The sequence below is a fragment of the Artemia sp. Qi Xiang Cuo genome, chromosome 11 (genome assembly GCF_049724085.1).
Source record: "Artemia sp. Qi Xiang Cuo chromosome 11, ASM4972408v1, whole genome shotgun sequence".
NCBI classification, from domain to species: domain Eukaryota; kingdom Metazoa; phylum Arthropoda; class Branchiopoda; order Anostraca; family Artemiidae; genus Artemia; species Artemia sp. Qi Xiang Cuo.
Window position 1 is genome coordinate 58,161,093 of NC_142804.1, and position 20,407 is coordinate 58,181,499.

The window sequence follows — 20,407 nt, forward strand, 5'->3', positions numbered from 1 at the left end:
CCTGAATGTTTCACTTTAAATTCTTTATCTTTTTATATACCCAATATTAAACATGCCTCTTTTCCCAATAATAAAACTTGTGTGTAAACAGGGGAACTTGTATAATTTACAGCACAGTAGACAGAATATACCAGTAAGCTTAACGCAGATCATTTCTGGTCTTCGTGAACAAAAAGCTCCTCCCACTTATTTCTGCCTTAGCTTGTCTAGCTTGTTTCTGCATTAGCTTTATTTCCGTTTGTTTCAATGCACTTTGATGGAAACAGTCGGAAATCAGACTAATCTGTCTAGCATGTCTAACATGTTTATATCTGCCAAAACGTTCTCCGGAGCACTCACACCCCGGTCCGGGTTTTTATAATGGATGAGATAGAGAATGATCATACTGGATAATATATGAACTGTGATTTACAGGGATCCCGGAGGATTATTTCATCTCAGGGGGCATAGTTGTCAGATAGTTCAAATATTTTGAACCAAATGGATATTTAAAACTTTTGGTTGGATATCTTTGGGGCTTAGGAATTGTGTAGCTAAAGAGGGCATGGGAGGGGGTTGGTTACCTTCCTGTCGTTTTCAGCTCTTAAAGGGGTACTAAAAAAGTGAAATCCCAATCGATTAAGCCCCCTCGAAATTAGGAGGTTTTATGAAAGGGGGTACAGAGCAAAACTCTGAACATGAGGGGGTGGGGGAAGAGCTTGCTCACTATGATGGTCTCAGGCAGCTTGGTTAGATCCGTTTTATATTTGAATTTATCTATAAAGGTAAATATGAATACATTAAAATGTTACTATGGTCGTAAAAAGAACACTTTTCTGGTTAATAATCTTTTATCAAACCTGTTTTACACCTGTCGATAAATTCTTGCATCTCCCACTCCCACCCTGGAAAACGTCTGTGGCCCATAAGTGAAAAGCCATGTAAATCTAAGATGGAATGCCTCCCAGGCTTAGTCAACAAACAAGACAACCATTGTATCATCTGCAATATTCCACCGAAATTATAAACCTAATGAGAAAATTTTAATACAGTATATTCTTCTTGTTCTGATAATATTTTTCTATAAAAAAAACAAACAAAAAAAACGTGAAAACTAGACATCTATCATACGATTCTCTCTTATTATTTTAATAATGCATTTAGTAAACATAATTTCCTTGAAAAAGTTATGTTGAAGTATTACAATGCACGGGAACTAAAATCCTACAATTTGCACGACTTATCGGTTGTAAATAAGTGAACATCTTTTGTTACCTTTTTATGACTCTCATGTGCTGACATTTAGATCCTTATTTTTGTTCAAATTAATTAAAGAAAATTGCTATGTTTAGCAAAAAGAGAGGCTGACTATTAATTTCTTCATGGCTTTCTCGGTATAATCTTCCTAAAATATTAACTTGCACAAAAAAAGGAAAGCTGTTTGTTAGTCTTTTATGATTCTGATAAAGTGACATTTAGTTGCTCTTTTTTGCATAAAATAATTAAGGAAAATGATGTTTTATTCAAAAGAGAGGCAACTGTAAGTTTATTATTTTTCTAGGAATTTTCGGTGTAATTTATACTTGATTATCGACCTTCAAAAGCAAAAAACTGGAACGATCAGAACTGCTCATTAGCAGATATAGATTTGTCACTTTTTACGATTTATATTAGACGATGAAATGAAGGTGGATTTTGTGCCAGATAGTAGAAGAAAATGAACTTTTTCAGTGCTCAATAAGATTCCTGAGGAATTTGTTGATTTAGTTGTGTAACTAACTTGTAGGGCCACATGGCAAAACAATTAAAGCCATTTTTAGTCGCAAGGAGTTCTTATTTTTTTCAGCTTTTATATTCTAATATGCTACTACTACTAATACTACTAACGCGACAATTCACCACCAAGCTTCCTGAGGCCAACAAATCTGCACACCCTCCTTTTCACCCCCAATCTATTCAAACATTCACTCTTTATTAATGTGGCAATAGGTTTTACCAATATTCTCATCCGTTCCTTTTAAATATATTATAATTTCGATAATTGTATAAAACTTTCAGAAACATCGATTGGTAAAACTTTACGTAGCTTATTGAATTATTTAACAGATGACTAAGAGTCAAGGCCGTATCCAGGATATTTTTCGGGGGATGTTTACAAAAGAATTCTTTTCGGGGGGGGGGGTATAAGACAAAAAAAATAAAAACGAATCAAAAATTTATTTACGTTCATTTTCGTTACGACTTAAATATTCGGGCAAACATTTTTTGGGGGGGAGGGGGGGTAAAAGCCCCTAATCCCCCCTAGATATGGCCTTGCTAAGAGTGAATTTTTGACGAACATAATCTGTAAAAAAGAGTCAACCTGCCACGCTAAAGTGTCATTTCTGCCATAATGAAAATGGGATAATGCAAGAAAAAGTAGTGAAGCTTACTAATTAAGTTTCCTGGGAATCAAATTTCTCAAAATAAAAACATTTTAGACATTTTGTTTAGTTTAAATATATTATAGACATGTTCAGTCTTCATAAGACTTTCCTCGTTTAAAAAAAAAACCCTTTCAAATAGAGAAAAGATGATTGGCTAATGACACTATCAATTTAAAACGATCTATTTAGTTTTCAGTAAAGTAAAAGTATTATTGTACTCTTTTTGGCGTGGATGCGACACAAAAAGATGCATCCAGGATTTTTTTGGGGAGAGGGAGAGTATTTATTCGGGGTGTGTTTTACACCAAAAAATTCAAAATATGCATCAAAATGTGATTCTATGATTTTTGTTACGTTTTTACGAATCGGACAAAAATTTTCAAGGAGGAGGCTAAAACCTCGACCCCCTCTTCCTGGATAAGCCCTTGACATACATCATACTTACTAGTAATGATTTCTATACGTCTTAAATTTGACGTCTTTTTTCATTGTAGTTTCTTTTTGTTTCAGGTTTCATTTCTTTATTCATAGTTATTTCCACGGATTATATATTTTATAAACTGATCTCTGTTCTTTTTAAGTTTTAAATCCTCTCTTTAATTTTCGTTTAAGACCTATGCTAGTATTCAGCTAACTCAAAACAAAAATAGAGTTACAAACTTACTAATTATACGTAATTTTCAGAAAACATGTACTATATACGAGCAATGTCGGCAGTGCCAGATCGGCATCTGCCAAGAATATGACTCGTATAGTCGATTATGTCAGAAACACTTGTCAACAAGTAGCTAGTCTTGTGTTTACGCGAGAATATAATAACCGGTTAATATTTCTCGGAGAACGAAGATTCTTAGAATTAGATCAGCTAGTTTTAATCTCAACTGCGTACCGCTCTTTGATCGAAGAAGTATCAAGACTGCGGATATTTAGCGTTGCAATGCGCTTGTCGAGCTTCTGAAATTTCAGCTTAAGACGAATTTTTGCAACTAAAATTCGGTGATCAGCATTACCCAGGTCAGAACAACGAAACGAACAGCAATTAGAAACCGACGACCTCCATCGCCGAGAGATGATTGTATAATCAATCATTTTCTTTATGACTCCGTCGTTTCTATACAAAGTATAAGAATGAATTCGAGCTCTTTCGAAAACTGTATTGGAAATAACAAATTGATGGGAACTGAAGAGCTGAAGCAGATGATTTCCATTGTCATTAGTTACGTCCGGGATAGCACGACCCATGACGTCTTTCCATGTGCCTGTGGGATCACTAGTGACGTTGAAGTCCCCAAGAAGCTCTTTAATCCGCTGAATCTGAAGGTGTGATTTTCATCAAGATGTCTCGACTTTTTGGGGTGTTTCAGCCAAGAGCGTATCCAGGGTTTTCGATCGGGGAAGGGGAATATTTATTTTTCGGGGAGGGGAATAAAAAACTTCAGAAAACGCAACAAAATATCTTTTTATATGCATTCTGTTACGTGTTTAGGAGTCGGACAAAAATTTAGGGACTGGGGGAGGGGGTTCAAACCCTGAAAGCCCACCTGAATACAACCTTTATTTCCCCCTCTTTTGAAAATGGGGCGAATTTTCTCAGGCTTGTAACTTTTGAATTGTAAGTCGAACTTAATGAATTTTGTATATTGGGAATAAGCATAAAAAATGATATCTCTTGATGTATTGTTGTTTGTTTACTAAAGAGTTTACTCTGCGATTCCTTTGATATATAATGGGGTTATAAATAAATATTGCTATTATACAGTTTCGTGTAAGCGCAAAAGTTAGAATGAATTTGTGCGTTTTTCTGTGGTAAAAGTAGTAAGTCTCGTCTGGATTCTAGTGGACTATGTTCCATCTTGTGTTATTTGTCCCACTTTACGTTCCATGGCAACTTTCCATGGCAGATTACTAGACTGATTATTGCTATTGTTGTCAATTGAATATGGAATTATACAAAACCTACCAGACAAGTTTTTTTGACATAATTTACGTAGACTAGATTTCTATTTCATGATATACACGTTTTTTTTTGGGTAAATCCGTGTCAGAAAAACCGGTGCGTCTTTTTTAGCTACCAATATATTCAATTATTTTTTTGTATATATTCAGATTTCAGATTATCCTAGGTGCTGATTTGACGAGTACATTGACGAGTACAAGAATATACAGTGCAGTCTCACGATCACAAGAATATAGAGTGCAGTTTCACGATTACAAGAATATACAGTGTAGTTTCACGAGCACAAGAATATACACTACAGTTTCAATTGCACAAGGAATTGCACAAGAATAATAGCCTGTAGCTTAAAGGTATCTGAGATCTCGCCCCAGTATTGCATACACAATTAGAGATATCAAAATGATATCTCATTTGCATTAAGCTAACTCAATTTGCGAAAAGAAAATTCCATTTACACAACTCTGCTCTGATTGAATTGTCGCCAGCAATGGATTGAAAATGACACCTAATCACTGCTAAGCCTTTTGTTATTGCCAGAGGATTACCCAATTCGCTTCTTAGTGTTAACTGACAGAGTTCCAAATACGAACATAGGAAGGCTGTTTGGGGATTTTCAGACCTAGGTTTTTTAGATTTTCGTGTGTGTTTGACACCTGGGGTTTATTATTTGAGAAGTTAACTTTAGTATTTTGTGGTTTTACGTGCCTGAAATCATGAATTAGAATAGTTAATTAGCTGTTTGGGTTTTCGGACCTAGTTTTTTTTTTTAGATTTTCGTGGGCGTTAGGTTCCTGGGATTTATTATTTGAGAAGTTAACTTTAGTATTTCGTATCTGACGTGCCTGAAATCATGAATTAGAATAGTTAATTGGCTGATTGGGGATTTTCAGACCTAGGTTTTTTAGGTTTTCGTTTGTGTTTGACTCCTGGGGTTTATTATTTGATAAGTTGACTTTAGTATTTTGTGGTTTTTTGTGCCTGAAATAATGAATTAGAATAGTTAATTCGCTGTTTGTGGTTTCAGACCTAGTTTTTTTTTATTTTCGTGGGAGCTAGGTTCTTTGAATTTATTATTTGGAACGTTAAATTCAGAATTTCATATTGTAAGAGCCTGAAATCATTGAATAGAACATTTAATTGACTATTTAGGGATTTTCTGACCTAGGTTTTTTAGGTTTTCGTGTGTGTTTGACTCCTGGGGTTTATTATTTGAGAAGTTAACTCTAGTATTTTGTGGTTTTACGCGCCTGAAATCATGAATTAGAATATTTAATTAGCTGTTCAGGGGTTTTCAGACCTAGGTTTTTTCGATTTTCGTGGATGTTTGTCTCCTGGGGTTTATTATTTGAAAGTTAACTTTAGTATTTTGTGGTTTTACGTGCCTAAAATCATGAATTAGAATAGTTAATTACCTGTTTAGGGTTTTCAGACATAGGTTTTTTAAATTTCGTGATTTGACGTGGCTGAAATCATGAATTAGAATAGTTAATTAGCTGTTTGGGTTTTCAGACCTAGTTTTTTAGATTTTTGCGGGTGTTAGGTTCCTGGGATTTATTATTTGAGAAGTTAACTTTAGTATTTCATAGTTTGACTTGCCTGAAATCATAAATTAGAATATTTAATTGGCTGTTTGGGGATTTTCAGACCTAGGTTTTTAGATTTTCGTGTGTGTTTGACTCCTGGGGTTTATTATTTGAGAAGTTAACTTTAGTATTTTGTGGTTTTACGTGCCTGAAATCATGAATTAGAATAGTTAATTAGCTGTTTGGGTTTTCAGACCTAGTTTTTTAGATTTTCGTGTGCGTTAGGTTCCTGGGATTTATTATTTGAGAAGTTAACTTAAGTATTTCGTATTTGACGTGCCTGAAATCATGAATAAGATTATTTAATTGGCTGTTTGGGGATTTTCAGACCTAGGTATTTTAGGTTTTCGTGTGTGTTTGACTCCTGGAGTTTATTATTTGAGAAGTTAACTTCAGTATTTTGTGGTTTTACGTGCCTGAAATCATGAATTAGAATATTTAATTAGCTGCTTAGGGTTTTCAGGCCTAGGTTTTTTAGATTTTCGTGGATGTTTGACTCCTTGGGTTTATTATTTGAGAAGTTAACTTTAGTATTTTGTGGTTTTACGTGCCTGAAATCATGAATTATAATAGTTAACTACCTGTTTAGGGTTTTCAGACCTAGGTTTTTAGATTTTCGTTGGTGTTTGTTTCCTGGAGTTTATTATTTGAGAAGTTAAATTTAGTATTTCATGGTTTGACGTGCCTGAAATCATGAATTAGAATAGTTAATTAGCTGTTTGGGTTTTAAGACCTAGTTTTTTAGATTTTCGTGTGTGTTAGGCTCCTGGGTTTTATTATTTGAGAAGTTAACTTTAGTATTTCGTGATTTGACGTGCCTGAAATCATGAATTAGAATAGTTAATTAGCTGTTTGGGTTTTCAGACATAGTTTTTTAGATTTTCATGGGTTTTAGGTTCCTGGGATTTATTATTTGAGATTCTTATATTTTTTCCGTTCAATTATTTTCAGTGTAAGCCAATATAATGCTAGGGGGAGTAAAAACGGTAGATATTTAGTACCCGGTAAACAGGTGACTTGATATGCTTCATTAGAAGTAGGTTATTGCTAATGATACCTCCTCGACATATATTTTTATGGCTCTAATAATTGTACTCTATGCTTGCCCAGAGACACAAAGTGGCTTTCCCGGTATTTCTTTATGACCATTTATCGACACTAACTAGTTTATTGCATGTATTAAAGCAGTATTTTTTACACAGTGGAACGTTAAAGAAGTAACTAATATCTCCAAAAAAGTGAAGATGAAGCATTTTAATAAAGTGTGTTCACATGATAGTGTTATTTTAGCATTGAATGCTGATAAGGAGAAGTATTTAAACTATGAAACAAGTACAAGTGGTAGCACTATCGAGAACGTATGCGTGCATTGTCATGACAGTAGGAATTCTTTGGAGTACCAAAAAAATTCAAACTCTTATGATGGTGGATATGCGAGATTGAGATCTCCGGAGATGATTGCGCTCAAAGAGAATGCCAACATAAAAATAGTAGTTGATAAAGAGGGGTATCTTCTTGCTAGTGCTTGTGGTAACATGTTACCCAGTGTTAAACCATATCGTCAGTTTTCGGGTATTAGCACTCAAACGAAAACAAATTCAAAAAAAAAGGCATAGTCTTCTACAAATATCTTAAGCCATATCATGTCTGTGTTCCGGAACTGTTACTTGTGTACAAATAGTGTGATAATATACAGTGGAATTGCTAGAAAAATAAAAAGCGTATTGGCCGAAAATATCACTAAGGAATATAAAGATGAATCGATGAAAAATAAAGTACCAGCAAACGTTACTGCCATTGATCAAACAGTCAATGAATCAAATAGTACCAAAGACGGAAAGCATATTGACCCTGTCGATGACACACCTATAAAAATTGTGTATGAGTCAAAATGGAATAATGATTATTCTACTGATTACGAACTAAGAGAAGACAATAGCTATAGTATCAAGAGAAAACATGGTGAACCATTTTATAGAACAGATTCAAAATTTCCAAAGTTGTTCATTGATATTAATAATGTATAATAATATATATTTTTTTTATTAATATTCTACATGACATTATTTCATAAAAAATATATTATGCTTTACATTGTTATGTATTCATTATTTTTAGAGTAAGCTAGCATATCGAACGTTTAGAATGTCTATTACAACATCGGAGATGTAAGAAAATGAATTTACATATATTATATATCGGATAGATAGGTTAACATAGAGAAAATCTAAGAATAAGAAGGAATAAATTCTCTATCAACATCTATTGACAGATACTTGGGATAGCATTGACAAAAACAAAGTATCGTAAGTAGCAAACTCTTTCTTGAATTCAACTCATGGGATTTCTCGAATTAAATATCAAAACAATAAAGAGTTTATTACTTACTTGCGATTTTATCATGATTTCTCGAATTAAATATCTAGATTGTGTCCAGGAAGAGAATTCAAGAAAGCGATTGTTACTTACAATTTCTTCACAATTTAATGAAAAGAATAGAACTATTCTAAAGAATAAAGACGGGTTAAGCTTAAAGATATTTATTGCTTAAACGTATGAACAGATTTTTTTTGCGAAAAAAAAAGACAACAACAAATGTTTACATAAAAATAGTACTTAGAGTTCACTCTTAAACATCCACAAACGATGGTCCCATGATATAGAATAGTTTTTACCATGTCTTATGGATTTATCACGATCAGGTATGTTCTTAGGTATCCACTGTGAGAAGAACCTAACCTCGTCTTCAGGATGGTGATAACCCCCTTCAAATTTAGGACACTTAAACTCTTCTAGACTGAAAAGTGGAATCCTAGGATCACACTTTTGAATTAAAACTTTATATGTAGGTACATTGACCTTTACGTAGAGTGCTTCAACCCCGAAAAGGCTGCAAATTTCACTGACTTCCTTCTGAACATTTCTCAGTTCCTGACCAGCATTATTAGGTGGTGTAATCACTCTATAGTAGAATCCCAGTCTGTTTATATGACGTAATGTAGTGCTCCACAAGCTCTTATCATACTCAAACATGTTATAGTTCATGTTTTATTTCATTTTTTTAACTTTAATTTAGCTGCGAGAACGTGCGCGCAAGTAGTCTTGTGCAAATTAACCTTAAAAAAAATTGAACAAAGATATGCTGACTTTTCATGTCTATCTGAAGATATCAGCACTGTTGCGGGGTGTAAACCATCACCCATCAATTTATCGTATGTTGAGCAACCCCCGCTGTCTCTGATTGGTCCCTAAAAAATGGGTGTTGTCTAAAAACCCAGTCTGGTTGAAAACGTGGAGTTTTCGTACTGCTAACTTTTTTGCAATGTGTAGGAACCAGTGGGGAATCCCCACTCGTTTGGAAAGGTGCCAAGGAAAGGCAAGCAAATAGCATGTAGTTTCAAAACGTGTTTAATCACGTTTCTTGAATGAAGTCTCTGTACTGTATATTCAAGAGGTGAAATCAATAAAGAGCTTGTTACTTACTTACAAATATTTTCATAATTTCCTGAATGAAAATTCCGTATTTTGTATCCAAGAGTTGACTTCAAGAAAGAAATTGTTACTTACTCACACTTGTTTTCTAATTTCTTGATTTAAATTTCTACATCGTGTAGCTAAGTGAAAACTATTTGTGATAAAGAGAAAAAAAAAGAATTGTTCTGTTATTTAAATTTAAAGTCTTAATTTACATGCAATAGATACCGAGTGTTAAATGACTCCTCCCCGCAATGACTTCCAAGGGTTTTATGACTCCTCCCCACAATGAATTCAGATGGTTTTAGGACTCATCCCTCTAGCCATAACTCCATTCAACCTTGAGCGAAGGTATAAAAGTTTGATGAAGTATTTTTCTACTTAACAAGTACATTAATAACTTCCAAGATGATAGGATTGTATGACACAGAATTTATCAGTTTGAAAAAATCATCTTGTGGTGTTATATTTGAATGTGCATTTTTATTATTGTCTTTGGAATTCGAAGAAATTGACTGTTATCATTGGATAGTGAACTATAACATGTTTGAGTATGATAAGAGCTTGTGGAGTACTACATTACGTCATATACACAGACTGGGATTCTACGATAGAGTGATTACACCACTTAATAATTCTGGTCAGGAACTGAGAAATGTTCAGGGGGAAGTCGGTGAAATTTGCAGCTTTTTCGGGGTTGAAGCACGCTACGTAAAGGGCAATGTACCTACAGATAAAGTTTTAATTCAAAAGTGTGATCCTAGGATTCTACTTTTCAATCTAGAAGAGTTTAAGTGTCCTAAATTTGAAGGGGGTTATCACTATCCTGAAGACAAGGTTAGGTTATTTGCACAATGGATACCTAAGAACATACCTGATCGTGATAAATCCATAAGATATGGTAAAAACTATTCTATATCATGGGACCATCGTTTGTGGATGTTTAAGAGTGAACTCTAAGTACTATTTTTATGTAAACATTTGTTGTTGTGTTTTTTTTTCTAAAAAAAAATCTGTTAATACGTTTAAGTAATAAATATCTTTAAGCTTATCCCGTCTTTATTCTTTAGAATAGTTCTATTCTTTTCATTAAATTGTGAAGAAATTGTAAGTAACAATCGCTTTCTTGAATTCACTTCCTGGACACAATATAGATATTTAATTAGAGAAATCATGATAAAATCGCAAGTAAGTAATAAACTCTTTATTGTTTTGATATTTAATTCGAGAAATCCCATGAGTTAAATTCAAGAAAGAGTTTGCTACTTATGTTACTTTGATTTTGTCAATGTTATCCCAAGTATATGTCAATAGATGTTGATAGAGAATTCATTCATTCTTATACTTAGATTTTCTCTATGTTAGCCTATCTATCTAATATATGATGTATGTGAAGCCCTTTTCTTACATCTATGATGTTGTAATAGACATTCTAAACGTTTGATATGCTGGCGTGCTCTAAAAATATTGAATGCGTAACAATGTAAGTAATAACATATTTTTAATGAAATAATGTCATGTAGAATATTAATACAAAAAATATATATTATTAAACATTATTAATATCAATGAACAACTTTGGACATTTTGAATCTGTTCCATAAAATGGTTCACCATGTCCTCTCTTGATACTATAGCTATTATCTTCTCTTAGTTCGTAATCATCAGAATAATCATTATTCCATTTTGACTCATACACAATTTTTATAGGTGTTTCATCGACAGGGTCAATATGATTTTCGTCTTTGGTATTATTTGATTCATTGACTGTTTGATCAATGGCAGTAACGATTGCTGGTACTTTATTTTTCATCGATTCATCTTTATATTCCTTAGTGATATTTTCCGCCAATACCCTTTTTATTTTTTTAGCAATTTCACTGTCTATTACCACACTATTTTTAAACAGGTAACAGTTCCGGCATGTAGACATGATATGGTTTATGATATTAGTAGAAGAGTAGGCCTTTCTTTTCGTCTTTGCTTTCATTTGAATGCTAATACCCGAAAGCTGACGATATGGTTTAACACTGGGTAACATGTTACCATAAGCACTAGCAAGAAGATACCCCTCTTTATCAACTACTATTTTTATGTTGGCATTCTCTTTGAGTGCAATCATCTCTGGAGATCTCAATCTCGCATATCCACCATCATAAGAGTTTGAATTTTTTTGGTACTCCAAAGAAATTCAATTCCTTACTGTCATGACAATGCACGCATACGTTTCCGATAGTGCTACCACTTGTACTTATTTCATAGTTTAAATACTTCTCCTTGTCAGCATTCAATGCTACAATAACACTATCATGTGAACACACTTTCTTAAAATGCTTCATCTTCACTTTTTTAGAGATATTAGTTACATGTTTATCGTTCCACTGTATAAAAAATACTGATTTAATACATGCAATAAACTAGAAAGTGTCGATAATTGGCCATAGAGCAATAACGAGAAAGCCACATTGTGTGTCTGGGCAAGCATAGAGTACAATTGTCAGAGCCATAAAAATATTTGTCGAGGAGGTATCATTAGCAATAACCTACTTCTAATGAAGCATATCAAGTCACCTGTTTACCGGGTAATACATAACTACCGTTTTTACTCCCCCTAGCATCATATTGGCTTACACTGAAAATAATTGAACGGGAAAAATATAAGAATCTCAAATAATAAATCCCAGGAACCTAATACCCATGAAAATCTAAAAACTATGTCTGAAAACCCAAAAAGCTAATTAACTATTCTAATTCATGATTTCAGGCACGTCAAATCACGAAATAATAAAGTTAACTTCTCAAATAATAAAACCCAGGACCCTAACTCCCACGAAAACCTAAAAAACTAGGTCTGAAAAACCAAACAACTAATTAACTATTCTAATTCATGATTTCAGGCACGTCAAACAATGAAATACTAAAGTTAACTTCTCAAATAATAAACACCAGGAAACAAACACCAACGAAAATCTAAAAACCTAGGTCTGAAAACCCTAAACAGGTAATTAACTATTCTAATTCATGATTTCAGGCACGTAAAACCACAAAATACTAAAGTTAACTTCTCAAATAATAAACCCCAGGAGTCTAACATCCACGAAAATCTAAAAAACCTAGGTGTGAAAACCCTAAACAGCTAATTAAATATTCTAATTCATGATTTCAGGCACGTAAAACCACAAAATACTGAAGTTAACTTCTCAAATAATAAACCCCTGGGAGTCAAACGCACACAAAAACCTAAAAAACCTAGGTCTGAAAATCCCCAAACAGCCAATTAAATATTCTAATTCATGATTTCAGGCACGTCAAATACGAAATACTAAAGTTAACTTCTCAAATAATAAAGCCCAGGAACCTAACGCCCACGAAAATATAAAAAAAAATAGGTCTGAAAACCCAAACAGCTAATTAACTTTTCTAATTCATGATTTAAGGCAAGTCAAACCACAAAATACTAATGTTAACTTCTCAAATAATAAACCAAACGAGTAAAACACACACTAAAATATAAAAATAATATGTCTGAAAATCCCCAAACAGACAATTAATTATTCTAATTCACGATTTCAGGCAAGTCAAACTAGGAAATACTAAAATTAACTTCTCAAATAATAAATCCCAGGAACCTAACACCCACGAAAATCTAAAAAACTTGGTCTGAAAACCCAAAACAGCTAATTAATTATTTTAATTCATGATTTCAGGCACGTCAAATCACGAAATCTAAAAAACCTAGGTCTGAAAACCCTAAACAGGTAATTAAGTATTCTAATTCATGATTTTAGGCAAGTAAAACCACAAAATACTAAAGTTAACTTCTCAAATAATAAACCCCAGGAGTCAAACATCCACGAAAATCTAAAAAACCTAGGTCTGAAAACCCTTAAACAGCTAATTAAATATTCTAATTCATGATTTCAGGCGCGTAAAACTACAAAATACTATAGTTAACATCTCAAATAATAAACCCCAGGAGTCAAACACACACGAAAACCTAAAAAACCTAGGTCAGAAAATCCCCAAACAGTCAATTAAATATTCTAATTCATGATTTCAGGCACGTCAAATACGAAATACTAAAGTTATTTTTACTCCCCCTAGCATTATATTGGCTTACACTGAAAATAATTGAACGGAAAAAATATAAGAATCTCAAATAATAAATCCCAGGAACCTAACACCCATGAAAATCTAAAAAACTATGTCTGAAATCCCAAACAGCTAATTAACTATTCTAATTCATGATTTCAGGCACGTCAATACACGAAATACTAAAGTTAACTTCTCAAATAATAAACCCAAGGAGTCAAACATTCACGAAAATCTAAAAAACCTAGGTCTGAAAACCCTAAACAGCTAATTAAATATTCTTATTCACGATTTCAGGCACGTAAAACCACAAAATGCTAACGTTAGATTCGCAAATATTAAACCCCAGGTGTAAAACACACGCGAAAATCTAAAACACCTAGGTCTGAAAATACCCAAAAAGCCAATTAAATATTCTAAATCATTATTTCAGGTACATCAAATACGAAATACCAAAGTTAACTTCTCAAATGATAAACCCCGGGAACCAAACACCCACGAAAATCTAAGAAAACAAGGTCTGAAAACCCAAACAGCTAATTAACTATTCTAATTCATGATTTCAGGCACGTAAAACCACAAAATACTAAAGTTAACTTCTCAAATAATAAACCCCAGGAGTCAAACACACACGAAAACCTAAAAAACCTAGGTCTGAAAATCCCCAAACATCCAATTAAATATTCTAATTCATGATTTCAGGAACGTCAAATACGAAATACTAAAGTTAACTTCTCAAATAATAAATCCCAGGAACCTAACGCCCACGAAAATCTAAAAAAAAAATAGGTCTGAAAACCCAAACAGCTAATTAACTATTCTAATTCATGATTTCAGGCACGTAAAACCACAAAGTACTAAAGTTAACTTCTCAAATAATAAACCCCAGGAGTCAAACGCACACAAAAACCTAAAAAACCTAGGTCTGAAAATCCCCAAACAGCCAATTAAATATTCTAATTCATGATTTCAGGCACGTCAAATACGAAATACTAAAGTTAACTTCTCAAATAATAAATCCCAGGAACCTAACGCCCACGGAAATCTAAAAAAAATAGGTCTGAAAACCCAAACAGCTAATTAAATATTATTATTTATGATTTCAGGCAAGTAAAACCACAAAAAACTAAATTTGACTTCTCAAATAATAAACCCCAGGAGTCAAACACACACGAAAATATGAAAGATATATGTCTGAAAATCCCCTAATGGTCAATTAAATATTCTGATTCACGATTTCAGGCAAGTAAAAAAATGAAACACTAAAGTTAACTTCTCAAATAATAAATCCCAGGAACCTAACACCCACGAAAATCTAAAAAACTAGGTCTGAAAACCCAAAACAGCTAATTAATTATTTTAATTCATGATTTCAGGCACGTCAAATCACGAAATCTAAAAAACCTAGGTCTGAAAACCCTAAACAGGTAATTAAGTATTCTAATTCATGATTTTAGGCACGTAAAACCACAAAATACTAAAGTTAACTTCTCAAATAATAAACCCCAGGAGTCAAATATCCACGAAAATCTAAAAAACCTAGGTCTGAAAACCCCTAAACAGCTAATTAAATATTCTAATTCATGATTTCAGGCGCGTAAAACCACAAAATACTAAAGTTAACATCTCAAATAATAAACCCCAGGAGTCAAACACACACGAAAACCTAAGAAACCTAGGTCAGAAAATCCCCAAACAGTCAATTAAATATTCTAATTCATGATTTCAGGCACGTCAAATACGAAATACTAAAGTTATTTTTACTCCCCTAGCATTATATTGGCTTACACTGAAAATAATTGAACGGAAAAAATATAAGAATCTCAAATAATAAATCCCAGGAACCTAACACCCATGAAAATCTAAAAAACTATGTCTGAAATCCCAAACAGCTAATTAACTATTCTAATTCATGATTTCAGGCACGTCAATACACGAAATACTAAAGTTAACTTCTCAAATAATAAACCCCAGGAGTCAAACATCCACGAAAATCTAAAAAACCTAGGTCTGAAAACCCTAAACAGCTAATTAAATATTCTAATTCATGATTTCAGGCACGTAAAACTACAAAATACTGAAGTTAACTTCTCAAATAATAAACCCCAAGAGTCAAACACACACGAAAATCTAAAAAACATAGGTCTGAAAATCCCCAAACAGCCAATTAAATATTCTAATTCATGATTTCAGGCAAGTAAAACTATGAAATACTAAAGTTAACTTCTCAAATAATAAATCCCAGGAACCTAACACCCACGAAAATCTAAAAAACTAGGTCTGAAAACCCAAACAGCTAATTAACTATTCTAATTTATGATTTCAGGCACGTCAAATCACGAAATCTAAAAAATCTATGTCTGAAAACCCTAAACAGGTAATTAACTATCCTAATTCATGATTTTAGGCACGTAAAACCACAAAATACTAAAGTTAACTTCTCAAATAATAAACCCCAGGAGTCAAACATCCACGAAAATCTAAAAAACCTAGGTCTGAAAACCCCTAAACAGCTAATTAAATATTCTAATTCATGATTTTAGGCGCGTAAAACCACAAAATACTAAAGTTAACTTCTCAAATAATAAACCCCAGGAGTCAAACACACACGAAAACCTAAAACACCTAGGTCAGAAAATCCCCAAACAGTCAATTAAATATTCTAATTCATGATTTCAGGCACGTCATATACGAAATACTAAAGTTAACTTCTCAAATAATAAATCCCAGGAACCTAACGCCCACGAAAATCTAAAAAAAACTAGGTCTGAAAACCCAAACAGCTAATTAACTATTCTAATTCATGATTTCAGGCACGTAAAACCACAAAAGACTAAAGTTAACTTCTCAAAAAATAAACCCCAGGAGTCAAACACACACGAAAATCTACCTAGGTCTGAAAACCCCTAAACAGCTAATTAAATATTCTAATTCATGATTTCAGGCGCGTAAAACCACAAAATACTAAAGTTAACTTCTCAAATAATAAACCACAGGAGTTAAACACACACGAAAACCGAAAAAACCTAGGTCTGAAAACCCCTAAACAGCTAATTAAATATTCTAATTCATGATTTCAGGCGCGTAAAACCACAAAATACTAAAGTTAACTTCTCAAATAATAAACCCCAAGAGTCAAACACACACGAAAACCTAAAAAACCTAGGTCAGAAAATCCCCAAACAGACAATTAAATATTCTAATTCATGATTTCAGGCACGTCAAATACGAAATACTAAAGTTAACTTCTCAAATAATAAATCCCAGGAACCTAACGCCCCACGAAAATCTAAAAAAAAAACTAGGTCTGAAAACCGAAACAGCTAATTAACTATTCTAATTCATGATTTAAGGCACGTGAAACCACAAAAGACTAAAGTTAACTTCTCAAATAATAAACCCCAGGAGTCAAACACACACAAAAACTAAAAAAACTAGGTCTGAAAATCCCCAAACAGCCAATTAAATATTCTAATTCATGATTTCAGGCACGTCAAATACGAAATACTAAAGTTAACTTCTCAAATAATAAATCCCAGGAACCTAACGCCCACGAAAATCTAAAAAAAAAAAACTAGGTCTGAAAACCCAAACAACTAATTAACTATTCTAATTCATGATTTCAGGCGCGTAAAACCGCAAAATACTAAAGTTAACTTCTCAAATAATAAACCCCAGGAGTCAAACACACACGAAAATCTAAAAAACCTAGGTCTGAAAATCCCCAAACAGCCAGTTAAATATTCTAATTCATGATTTCAGGCACGTCAGATACGAAATACTAAAGTTAACTTCTCAAATAATAAATCCCGGGAACCTAACGCCCACGAAAATCTAAAAAAAAAAACTAGGTCTGAAAACCCAAACAGCTAATTACTATTCTAATTCATGATTTCAGGCACGTAAAACCACAAAATACTAAAGTTAACTTCTCAAATAATAAACCCCAGGAGTCAAACACACACGAAAACCTAAAAAATCTAGGTCTAAAATCCCCAAACAGCCTTCCTATGTTCGTATTTGGAACTCTGTCAGTTAACATTAAGAAGCGAATTGAGTAATCCTCTGGCAATAACAAAAGGCTTAGCAGTGATTACGTGTCATTTTCGATCCATTGCTGGCGACAATTCCATCAGAGCAGAGTTGTGCAAATGGAATTTTCTTTTCGCAAATTGAGTTAGCTTAATGCAAATGATATATCATTTTGATATCTCTAATAGTGTATGCAATACTGGGGCGAGATCTCAGATACCTTTAAGCTACAGGCTATTATTCTTGTGAAATTCCTTGTGCAATTGAAACTGTAGTGTATATTCTTGTGCTCATGAAACTACACTGTATATTCTTGTAATCGTGAAACTGCACTCTATATTCTTTTAATCGTGAGACTGCACTGTATATTCTTGTACTCGTCAATGTACTCGTCAAATCAGCACCTAGGATAATCTGAAACCTGAATATATAAAAAAAAATAATTGAATATATTGGCAGCTAAAAAAGACGCACCGGTTTTTCTGACACGGATTTACCCTAAAAAAAAACATGTATATCATGAAATAGAAATCTAGTCTACGTAAATTATGTCAAAAAAACAATTTGTATAACTGTATATTCAATTGACAACAATAGCAATAATCAGTCTAGTAATCTGCCATGGAAAGGTGCCATGGAATGTAAAGTGGGACAAATAACACAAGGTTGGAACATAGTCCGCTAGAATCCAGACGAGACTTACTACTGGTAAATGGTTTGTTAATTTCTTAGGGTTTATATTGAATGACAATTAGATAATACTTTTTTTTTTAAGTAATCAAAGACCACTGTCATTTTTACCATAAGAAGGTGATTTCAGGTCTTATTAGTTTCAAGTATAACGAAAGACAATAAAAAATGTCTATTAATTGCGCTGGCATTTTTTGAGCAAAAAATCCATACTTCTCTTTAATTTAATAGAAAAATATGTAATAAAAAAGAGTGGGATTATTACGGTTCTGATGTTCGTAATAAGTTTTTATTCGTCATATTTACTGATATTTCGATGCTCCTTTTCCCGGAAAATATTCAAAAGCAATTGGTGTTTTTATCACAAGAAGGTAATTTCATGCTTTATTCATTTCACGTATAATTAAAGGGTATTAAAAAATGTCTAGTAATTCCACGAAATTTCCCCAGCAAAAAATAAAATAGAATACAAAAGAAATAAGCCGTCTTATCTATAATTCAATAACAAAATACGTGATACAACAGGCAGGATTATTGTGGTAATCAATTTTATTCTTGAGTACGCAAAGAAAAGTAAAAAGACAAATATTGTATTAGCAAAATAAACTCTGCAAGAATATATAAAGCACCTTGTGCTCTTATAGATGCTGTGAAAAATAATCCTAAAAGTAAACACGCTAGGATTCCTATAAACGGAACACCCATTTCACGAAAATGTAGAAGTAGGGTACATTATATTTTAAAGATTCAAGGGGATAGGCAATTTTGTGGGCTTTTTTACTTTTACAATGAAAATACAGAAAAATGTATATTTTAATGAGAATGCTTAGAAAACCTGGTTTTCAAAATCTGTTTGGTTATGCAACGCAATCATTTTTAGTTATTTAGCTTAAAAAGTGGGGGCATAGGGGAGGAAGCTGCCCTCGTGCGAAGGGTAACTCCTGTTCATTTTAATTTAGGGTATCACTTATTACTTGTTACATGGCTTTAGGATCCATATCTTAACTCAGTTTATATCAGGTCATTCGAAACTGAATTATTTTTTACATAGAATAGGCATGACTCATAGCCAAACGTGTAAATGTGGATGTATAGGAAACTGTGAGCATGTCCTCTATGACAATCTTTTTTATGTTCGTCTGAGGTTTAATATGATTTTTGAATTGAAAGAACATAATATTAGCTTCCCTTTTGATTTAAGTTTGATAATTGGTGATAAAAATGTTAGGAACATAGTGAAGAAATTCCTGTATAACACAAATAGATTTGATGTCTGAGGTTAGTGTGAAAGTTTTCTGAGGAGTGTTTAGTGAATGTGTAGTTTTTTTTTTTTTTTTTTTTTTTGTAAGTATTTTAGTGTTTGTGTATAAATGTAGTTATATAGTATTGTATCGTGAAATACCTGTTTGGTGCAGTCACGTAATATAATCATCATCATCATGGCTTTAGGATTTGCATCATATCTTTGCATCGTTCCTTTAACAGCACTAGTTTCCTTTAATTCTACAAACATAGGGAAATATAATTAGTCGGTTTATTTGCACTAGTTTTACTAATATATGTTAGATAGACTGTGAAGTAATAATTTTTGTTTCTTTTAAGTTTAAACTTCGCTCTTTATTTCTTTCAAAAGAACTTTCTTATTTAAAATTAATATTTGCCCGTTTTTAATTTAAATTTGATGTAGAAGCAACACTGCCATGGTCTTTTTTTCAAGGTAAGGGGGGCAGCCCCCTAATATTTTAATAATTTCTGTTCATTTTAATTTTTAATGTCGCTCCTTAGTTTTAGTTGAAATAACTTATTTTTCATTTAATATCTGATCATTCCTGATCTAGAAAAGATAGGACACCCCTAGAGAATACTGTAAACAACCTCTACAGTAACGAAAAACTTTCAGTTTATAATAGAAAGTCTATAAATAAAAGTTCAAATAGGGATAAAATCCTTTTAATAGACAGTGATGATGATAACAGTGATAGAAATTCACAAAAAATACCAGATATTTCGGTCACATATGTAGTGACCGTCATCAGTAGTAAATCTGTTTTACTACTGACGACGGTCACTGTATATGTGACCGAAATATCTGGTATTTTTTGTTTTTCTATACACTGTCTATTAAAAAGGATTTTATCCCTATTTTGAACTTTTATTTTATCGTCATGGAAAGG

At 32.8% G+C, this 20,407-nt stretch overlaps 1 protein-coding gene across 1 annotated transcript in view; it reads right to left on the bottom strand.

Moving 5' to 3' along the window:
- The window catches only part of LOC148947172 (uncharacterized), a 238,625-nt gene extending 218,913 nt beyond the window's left edge, over positions 1–19,712 (bottom strand). The window contains exon 1 of the mRNA XM_089097301.1: positions 19,636–19,712. The gene's annotated coding sequence lies outside the window, so the exon portion shown is untranslated. The remainder of the gene's footprint in view (positions 1–19,635) is intronic.
- Between the last annotated feature and the right edge of the window lie 695 nt (positions 19,713–20,407).